Here is a 9,104-nt window from a genome sequence, read left to right on the forward strand (position 1 = left end):
TTGGTGAGCCCTTCCCTGGGGCATCAGACAGCCACCATATCTGGGACTCCAGCAACCTGGCTCACACTGATTGCCCCGCCCTAATGATTCCCTGAGGCCCTGCCCCACTGAACTTTCAGGCCCACTCAAGCTATTGCCAGTTGCATTACCATAGGATTGGCCTGTCTTGGATCCTGCTTCAGGTTTTCCTAAATTCTTTCCAACAAGCAGCATCTGGTCTCAGCTAGCCCCATACCTCTCGTTAAGTAATATGTAGAAACAAACACAGGAGGCATCCAAAATGAGGAGACAAAGAAACAGGTCCCAAATGAAAGAACAGAACAAAACTCCAGAAAAAGAACTAAGTGAAATGGAGATAAGCAACCTAACAGATGCAGAATTCAAAATACTCCTTATAAAGATGCTCAATGAACTTAGTGAGAACCTCAATGAACTAAGTGAGGGCCTCAAGAGCATAAAAAAGGACCAGTCAGAAATGAAGGATGCACAGTCAGAAATGAAGGAGGCACTAACTGAAATAAAGAATAATTTACACAGATTCAATAGGAGAGTAGGTAAAGCCAAGAAGCAAACCATGGATTTGGAATCTAAGGAAGCAAAAAACACCCAATCAGAACAGCAAAAAGAGAAAAGAATCCAAAAAAATGAGGATAGTGTAAGGAGCCTCTGGGACAACTTCAAGCATATCAACATTCACATCTTGGGGGTGCCAGAAGGAGAATTGAGAGAACAAGAAATCGAAAACCTATTTGAAACAATAATGGCTGAAAAATTCCCTAACTTGGAGAAGGAAACAGACATACAAGTCCAGGAAGCACAGAGAGTCCCAAATAAGATGAACCCCAAGAGGCCCACACCAAGACACATCATCATCAAAATGCAAAAGGTTCAAGACAAAGAGAGAATCTTAAAAGCAGCAAGAGAAAGGCAGCTAGTTACCTACAAGGGAGTTCCCATTAGGCTGTCAGCTGATTTCTCAAAAGAAACTTTGCAGGCCAGAAGGGAGTGGCAAGAAATATTCAGAGTGATGAAAAGCAAGAACCTACAACCAAGATTACTCTATCCTGCAAAGCTGTCACTTAGAATCAATGGCCATATAAAGAGTTTTCTAGACTAGGAAAAGCTCAAGAAGTTCATCACCACCAAACCATTATTATATGAAATGTTGAAGGGTCTTTTTGAAGAAAAAGATAAAAAATATGAACAAATAAAATGGCAATGAATACATATCTATCGACAATTGAATCTACAAACAAAATGAAAAGGCAGAACAGAGAATTCTCATAGATACAGAGAACATTTTGTTGGTTGCCAGATGGGAGGGGGTTTGGGGGAATTGGTGAAAGGATTAAGAAGTACAAATTGGTTGTTAGACTGACAAACCTCAAAGGGAAGCGGGGGTGGGAGGTGGGAAGAGATAAACCAAAGAACTTATATGTATATATGCATAACCAATGGACACAGACAACAGTGTTGGGAAAGGCAGGAGTGGGGTGGGGTGGGGAGGAGGGGGATCAATAGGGAAAAAATGAGGAACATCTGTAACACATTCAACACTAAAGATAAATTTTAAAAAAGAGAATATTTCTGGTGAAGGAGTTAATACTGCATTAAAGGGGCCCAACATATTAGTAATTAAACAGAAACTTAAGAAATTCCTAGATAAGAATTAGAAAATAAAGAATGTTAGTAGCTGAAAGTGTACTAGGGCTACAGTAGGAAACAAAGCAAAGTTGTTGCTCACACTGGACCTATATTCCAATGGAGGAGGCAGACAATGAGCAAACAAATATACGATTTAATGTCTGACAGTGATAGGAGCTATTATTAATAAATTATGATCTCAGAGAGGAAGTATTCCAAGTGACAAGCAAAACAAAATAAAACAAAAAGAATGTCCCTGAAGAAATGGTGGATTCCAGATCTTGAGCAGTAATAGTACAAAATAACCTTAGATTACCTTCTTATATACCAGAAAGTAAGTTATCAAAGACTGCACAGTCTACGGCCATACCACCCCAAATGCGCCCGATCTTGTCCAGGACTGCACACTATTAGATCAAAATGACTCAGGAGCCAACTTAAAGGAACTCTTTATCAGCCCAGATTCAAACAAAAGAGCCACAGCAACGGTTATTGGAATAAACAGGTTTATATAAGAATTTGAACTGACACAAGTGTGGAAAGCTGGAACAGAAGCAGGGGGATGACATCACTAATGCCTCCAGTCTGAACCTTGAAGCGCTTTGAAAGGCAAGCACTCTAGAAGAGTTTGCGTTTTAGTCACAAGTGGTTCAGCTAATGTTCATCTCATAGATACAATTAAAAATAAGAAAAGAAAAAATTTCTCCTTGTGATGAGAACTCTTAGGATTCATTCTCTTAATAACTTTCCTATATATTACACAGCAGTGTTAGGTATCGTCATTATATTGCACATTGCATCCCTAGTACTAACTTATGTTATATTTGGAAATTTGTATCTTTTGACCACCTTTCTCCAATTTCCCCTTCCTTTATCTCCTGCCTCTGGTAACCACAAGTTTAACCCCTTTTTTCTGATTTATTTTGCTTGTTTTTATTCTAGATAATACAGTATATGCTTTCTCTATCTGACTTATTTCACTTAGCATAATGCCTCAAGGTTCATCCATGTTGTTGCAAATGATAAGATTTCTTTTTTTTATGGATGAATAATATTCCATTGTACATATATACCAAGAATTACTATCTTGTTTTGAGTTGTGACAATGGTTGTTTAACCAAGTAAGTCCTTATCTTACAGAGATATACATAATGGGTATGGATCTAGATAAAACAATGTTGCACATGAGTTTAATAACTGCAGAAGCTATTCAGCCTACTTTCCTATACTGAAATTTTCTATGATAAAATTAAAAAGAGGATACCATTTTTAATCTTATTAATTAATTTAATAAATTTAGTAAAATTTATTAAATTTCATAAATAACATAATAAATAACGGCATGGCCGGTGTGGCTCAGTGGATTGAACGTCGTCCCATGGACTGAGAGGTCTCAGTTTGATCCCTGGTCAGGGCACATGCCCGGGTTGTAGGCTTGATCCCTAGTGAGGGGTGTGCAGAAGGCAGCCAACTGATATTTCTCTCTCATGCTGATGTTTCTATTCCTCTCTCCCTCTTTCTCTAAAATGTCAATAAAAACATTAAAAAAGTTTAAAAAGAGGATAACATCAGGGACAGTGACAATGTAATAATAAGCACTGCTGTACTAGGGGGATTAGAAAGGTCTCTCTGAGCAGGAGACTTTTGAGAAGAGGCTTGGGGAAAATTAAGTAGCAAAGTGAGGATTAAAATAAGGAATTTTCCATTGGGAAATGGAATGTGGGGGATGAAGTTGAGTGCACCGGCTGCAGTGAATCAGGAGACAGTTATTCTTCCCAGCAGTTGACTGTAAAGGGAAGAGGAGAGACAGTGACATGTCTGTCTCTTGAGCAGGGCAGGACACTATGCCTAACTGAAACAAGACAGGATTTTCTAAGTCTTTGCTTGAAATGACCACCTGTCAGCCTGTTTCCTTTTTCTGATCCTGTTTCCTTTGGCTTCAGATAACTTTTTTCCTGCCTAGCTGTCTTCATTGCTATGTATAGTTCCTTTATTATTTTTTTATTTTATTTATTTTTTATCCTCACCCGAGGATACTTTTCCATTTTTTGTACAGATAGAGTGGGAGGGAGAGAGAAGAAGGGAGAGAGAGAGAGAAACATCGACGTGAAGGGACACATCGAGTGGCTGCCACCCGCATGACCAACCAGGGCCGGGGACAAACTGCAACCGAAGTACGTGCCCTTAGCGGGAACCGAACCCTGGTCTCTCCGGACCGCAGGCCGACGCTCTAACTGCTGAGCCAAACCGGCCAGGGCTGTATAGTTCCTTTAAAGAGCCGTATCCAAGTCCCCTGTCACAAGCCAGGTGCCACTTACAGGGGATTGCCAGATTATGCTGTTGGAGGCTTTTATTTCTGCAGCTTTTATGTACATTGATTCTTCAATTGCTTCCTCCTTCTGCCTGTTCTCCCCCAACCTAACTTCTGACTTCACTGTTCACTTTCCATTTTCAACTTTGCCTTGCCTTTTAGATTAGATTTTCAGCATTATTTGCTTATCCGTCACCTTGTCTGCTTGTTTACCAATAATTAGATCCTTTCTGTACGCTGCCTTGTGCTGTTTATCTCAACATAGCCCCAGGATCTAGGTTGTTTACTGAAGATATAGCAGTGGGAAGCACACATTAGGTTGTTAACCTATGGCTCTGGAACACCTCCTTGGTAAAACCATGGCCATTTCATGTCCAAATTAAAATCCTCCATGGCCAGCCAGCCTGGCACTAGAGGTAGAAGAACATTAGTCTAATACCTGGAATCCCTGGGCTCATTAACCATTAACAGAGACCAGGGTGGAGCTGCAGGCTCTGCATTCAGAGGCCCAACCCCCACAGCTCTGGGAGCTCTCAGAATTCTGTGCTTTGTTCTAAAGCACCTGACAAAGCATTCTCCCCGCAGTTCAGGCCTGTTCCTTTGTGGTGTTTCGTGTGATGTACACGAGGAGCACTTTTGCTGAATTATGAAGTATTGGGATGATTGTCGAGAAAAGCACTTGGGTTCTAGTTTCACTGCAACATGCAGGAGTGGCTGCTTTCCATGAAATACAATGTTTCCTTGGAAGAGTGACTGGTAGACAAACCATGGTCATTCAGGTGTGGGCGTTTGGCAGATATTTTCTCCAAAATTAAGGAAATAAGCTTGTCACTTCTAGAAACTCAACTGACAGTATTTGTTGCCAATGATAACTTTCAAGTTTTCAAGCAAGGGAGAGCATCTTATACATATGGAGTTGTTTATTTTATTTTTTTCTACTTAACCTCTCACTTATCCAAATTGAAAGCCAGAAAACAACTGCCTTCAACAAAGTGACTCTACCCATATGCTATTCTCAGTATTTGAGACAACACACTTGTGTAACTTATATACCTTTTGTGGTCGAGAAACTATTTCCTATAAAACAGGATTTCAGTGCCAAGAACTATACTTTAAAAAAGTGACTTAGCAATTTTATTATCTTACCAGCAAGGGGCAGCAAACAACAACGGTTGTTTGAAACACTAAGTTAGTACCTTAGTGAACTTGTCCTTTCTTTGGTTTAATGAATACATCTCTGACTCGTCTCAGTGATGCTAAGCTAAAGGAACTGAAGATGGGAGGGACATCCAAAAGAGAAAAGAGTAAATTATAATATTTAAAATACAATTCTAAGAAACCAATAATATTTGCCAGTCCTTTGTGTTGACAAGTGGTGAGTCTCTTATAATTTCCAAGTTGGGTCCTAGAACTGCAACTAATTAAGTATATACACAGAAATTATTCACAGTGCATTAATGAGAAGGAACTGTCAAAGCAGTATCTTGTCATAATTCTACATTTCTCACAAAATACAGGTTTCTCATCTGAGCTTTAGTCATCTAGTCTTTAAAAAAAATTATTTTATTTTATCTTATTTCATTATTATTTTTTCCTTTATTGATTTGAGAGAGAGAGAGAGAAAAGGAGGAGGAGAAACATCGATGAGAGAGAACATCGATTGGCTGCCTCCTGCATGCCCTCCACTGGGGATTTGTCCCACAACCTGGGCATGTGCCCTGACCAGGAATTGCACTAGCGACCTGTTGGTGCATGGGTCGATGCTCAACCACTGAGCCATACTGGCTGGGCTAAAACATTTATTTCATTTTAATGAATATTTATTGAGCATGTAACATAAGTCAGAAGCCGTACTAGGTATTGGAGACAAATGATGAAACTAATACAATATCTGTCCTCCTGCTGCTATTTTTTTTAAGTTGGGGAACGTTATCCACACTAAAAGAAGAGCTACAGATAAAACAGAAGAAATTCCGAACACCAAGCATGAACAGAGAATAAGATGCTAGTTAAGACGGACAAATGCCAAGTTCTAGCTCTGGTGATTTTTCTTCAGAAAGTTGTCTTAAATCTTTCACTGTTTCTTATTTTTATTTTTTACTAACCACAAATGCTGGTGTGAAAAATATAACTTTGTTTTTCATATATCTGGATGAAATATCTGTCTTAAGACCCTATACTGTCTAAAGGATAAAGCTTAATAATTTCTAATAAGCTCTTGTTTCAGGGATTTCTAAGTATTTCACGTTGTTTCAAATTCAGAATCTGCTCTCAACACCGTTTCTTGAAAATACATCTGCTTCTCTTGTTTGCTCTGTCTCAATGCTGTGTTGTAATCTTTGAGCTGTAAATCATTTTTACACGCACTCGTGTGTTCTCTTTCCTTGCTGACAATCAACATCAAGATGTGATTGGCTGTGTGTCTTCTTGAACTCCTAAGGGCCCCTGCAGGGCATCTGGTTCTCTCTTTTTCAGTCCCTTTCCCTTCCCTTCCCTTCCTTCCCTCCCTCCTTTCTTTCCTCTAACTTCTGCATCGTGTTTGCTATCTTTTGGGAGCATTTCCATGTCAGCAAAGGCCATAGGATGCTCCGTGGGGCTGCATCAGTCTTATTTCAGCTCTGCATCTTATGCAACTATATTTAAAATACTGCTACTACACTTTTCTGGAATAAAAAATTTTGTGGGAACTGTTAGATCAGGGTCCCAGAAGAAAAGAAAACTCAGAATCCATTTTCAGAGTTCTCTCAATACATTCTGGGTTTTCTGTTATCCACCCAGATATTTTGCAACTTACTTGCTGGAGAAACTGAATAAGTCAAAACATGGTAGACAAATATATTTTAAAATTTCTTCTATGTTATATATTTGCATCAAGACTTCTGAAATTGAAGGCCAATATTTAGCATTTATTTCAGAGAAATTTCCTCAAATGAGGGAGGCTCAACTAATAAAGAAAATGAAGGGGGAAAAGTATCAAGTAATGTTTCACATATTGACCCATATGTTCAACTACACTATTATTTAAAAATCACAACCAAACCAACATATAACTTCTACCTCAAAGATATATTTATTTCCTTTTAATGTTAACCTCCTCAAAAGAGGTCTCCATTTCTCAATCATCTGACAACATATTCACAGTCATATGGGATATATGCAACACAAATGAAAACACTTTGAGATTTGATGAGCATTCTTGTTTCAAGTTCACTAATATACATCTATACTGTAATTTTCCAATATAGATGTATTCTGTGAGTAGGTATTCTGTGATTAAAAATAACTTTTTACAGAAAAGAAAAGAATTGCAAACGCAATATAGTCCATGCAGATATGGCAAGCCACGTGCATGAAAAAGGGCCAAGAAGAAAAAAGGAGCCCCTTTTATAGACTGGAAGGGGGAGTTAGGGGAGGGGCTGTTTCAATCATAGAGCTCATTGTAAATGTAGAGTTCCCCCTATAGGGCTTTTGCAACTGATATAGAGTGTGAGAGTTCCTCAGAACGCCCTCCCAATTCCTGACTAGGTTAGGTCTTTCATAAATTTTAGTAGAATACAGGGTGTATATTTATTTTTTTCCAGAATTCCAATATTTTCTGTGAGTTTTAAGTTAGCCGGCAGAGGGCAGCAAATAGCAGTGCAAAACCTCAGGCTAGTAGTAGCAGCTGATTATGAATAAAGCATGAACTTTAGCTCACATTAAAGATTTTCTTGACATGAAGATTTTTGTGGCTACTTTAAAAAAAAAATAAGTGCTAAGCTTGTTATTAATAAAAAAAAAGTAGTCAAATTTATTTTTGGTAGCACTTTATTCCTGTGGTACTTGTAGTTGTCCTCCAGACAACCAAGATCTGTTCACTCACTGCCTCTAGATACCAGGAACTCTCCCAGTGGGCTATCACATATGTCTGGCACCCAGAATTATATTCCCTCCAACAAAAATAATTATCTCATATTTCATTCGATTTGTGTTTTTTCCTATGGGTAGCCATAATTTATACAGAGTAACTAATCTTGTTATATGCATATTATCCTTCAAAGATATATATTATTGAAACCTAATTACCTAAAATAAAGTTATTCATAAAAAGAATAATTTTTATTGCAGGATAGTAATTTTTTATTGATTTTTTTGTTGTTGTTAGAGAGAGAGAAACATCAATTTGTTGTTCCATTTATTTATGCATTCATTGGTTGATTCTTATATGTGCCCTGACCAGAGATTGAACCCAAAACTTTGGCATGTTGAACAATGCTCTAATCAATTGAGCTACCTGGTCAGGGTACAGAATGGTATCTTTAAAGTAAGATTTACTTGGCTAAGGATGGTGACATGAAGTAAGATTCCTCAATAACTAAGTCAATGATCAAATAAATAATATAAAACCTACAAAAGTTCCCAGGGGGAGGGCAAACTTTACCAGTAGCAACAAAATAAATAAAGGGTAATAAACCAATACCATAAAGAAATGAGGTTAAGCCCGGCCAGTGTGGCTCAGTGGACTGAGCCTCATCCCATGGACTGAGAGGTCCCGGTTCGATTCCTGATCAGGGCACATGCCTGAGTTTCAGGCTCAATCCCCAGTGTGGGTTTGGGGTTGCAGGAGGCAGCTTATCAATGTTTTTATCTCACATCAATGCTTTCTATCTCTCTCTCTCTCTTCCTCACCCTCTACAAAAATCAATGAAAACATATTTTAAAAAAAAGAAATGAGGTCAAATCAGAACAAAGAAAATACTGTTCCATTGTATTATATCTCCTTAACTGCACTGCCTTTACCTTCCAGAAGAATTATTGGAAAATATTGGAATATCCTGAAAATTCTCACTAATATAATCTAATTTGAAAATATGTGGACTGAGGAGTTAAGTAGGTAGCCCTGAGAAAAATGAAGGTGAGACCCACAATAATGCAACCCTAACTTGAGAATTCATCTGCGATAAGGCGGGGCAATAGGCCTACTGTCTTTAATGGAACTGTGCAACGTAGGAATGACAGCCAATCCAGGAATCTACTTATGACAGAATATAGAAAAGAATTCAGATGCCAGATCTCCAGCAAGGGTAACTCCTCCTGCCGCACTTGTGCCCACCAGCATGCTCAATCACCACCTCTGCCATCCCTGTTTGCTCACACATTTGAAGGAAAG

This window comes from Molossus molossus, unplaced genomic scaffold, assembly GCF_014108415.1.
Source record: "Molossus molossus isolate mMolMol1 unplaced genomic scaffold, mMolMol1.p scaffold_m16_p_5, whole genome shotgun sequence".
Lineage (NCBI taxonomy): Eukaryota > Metazoa > Chordata > Mammalia > Chiroptera > Molossidae > Molossus > Molossus molossus.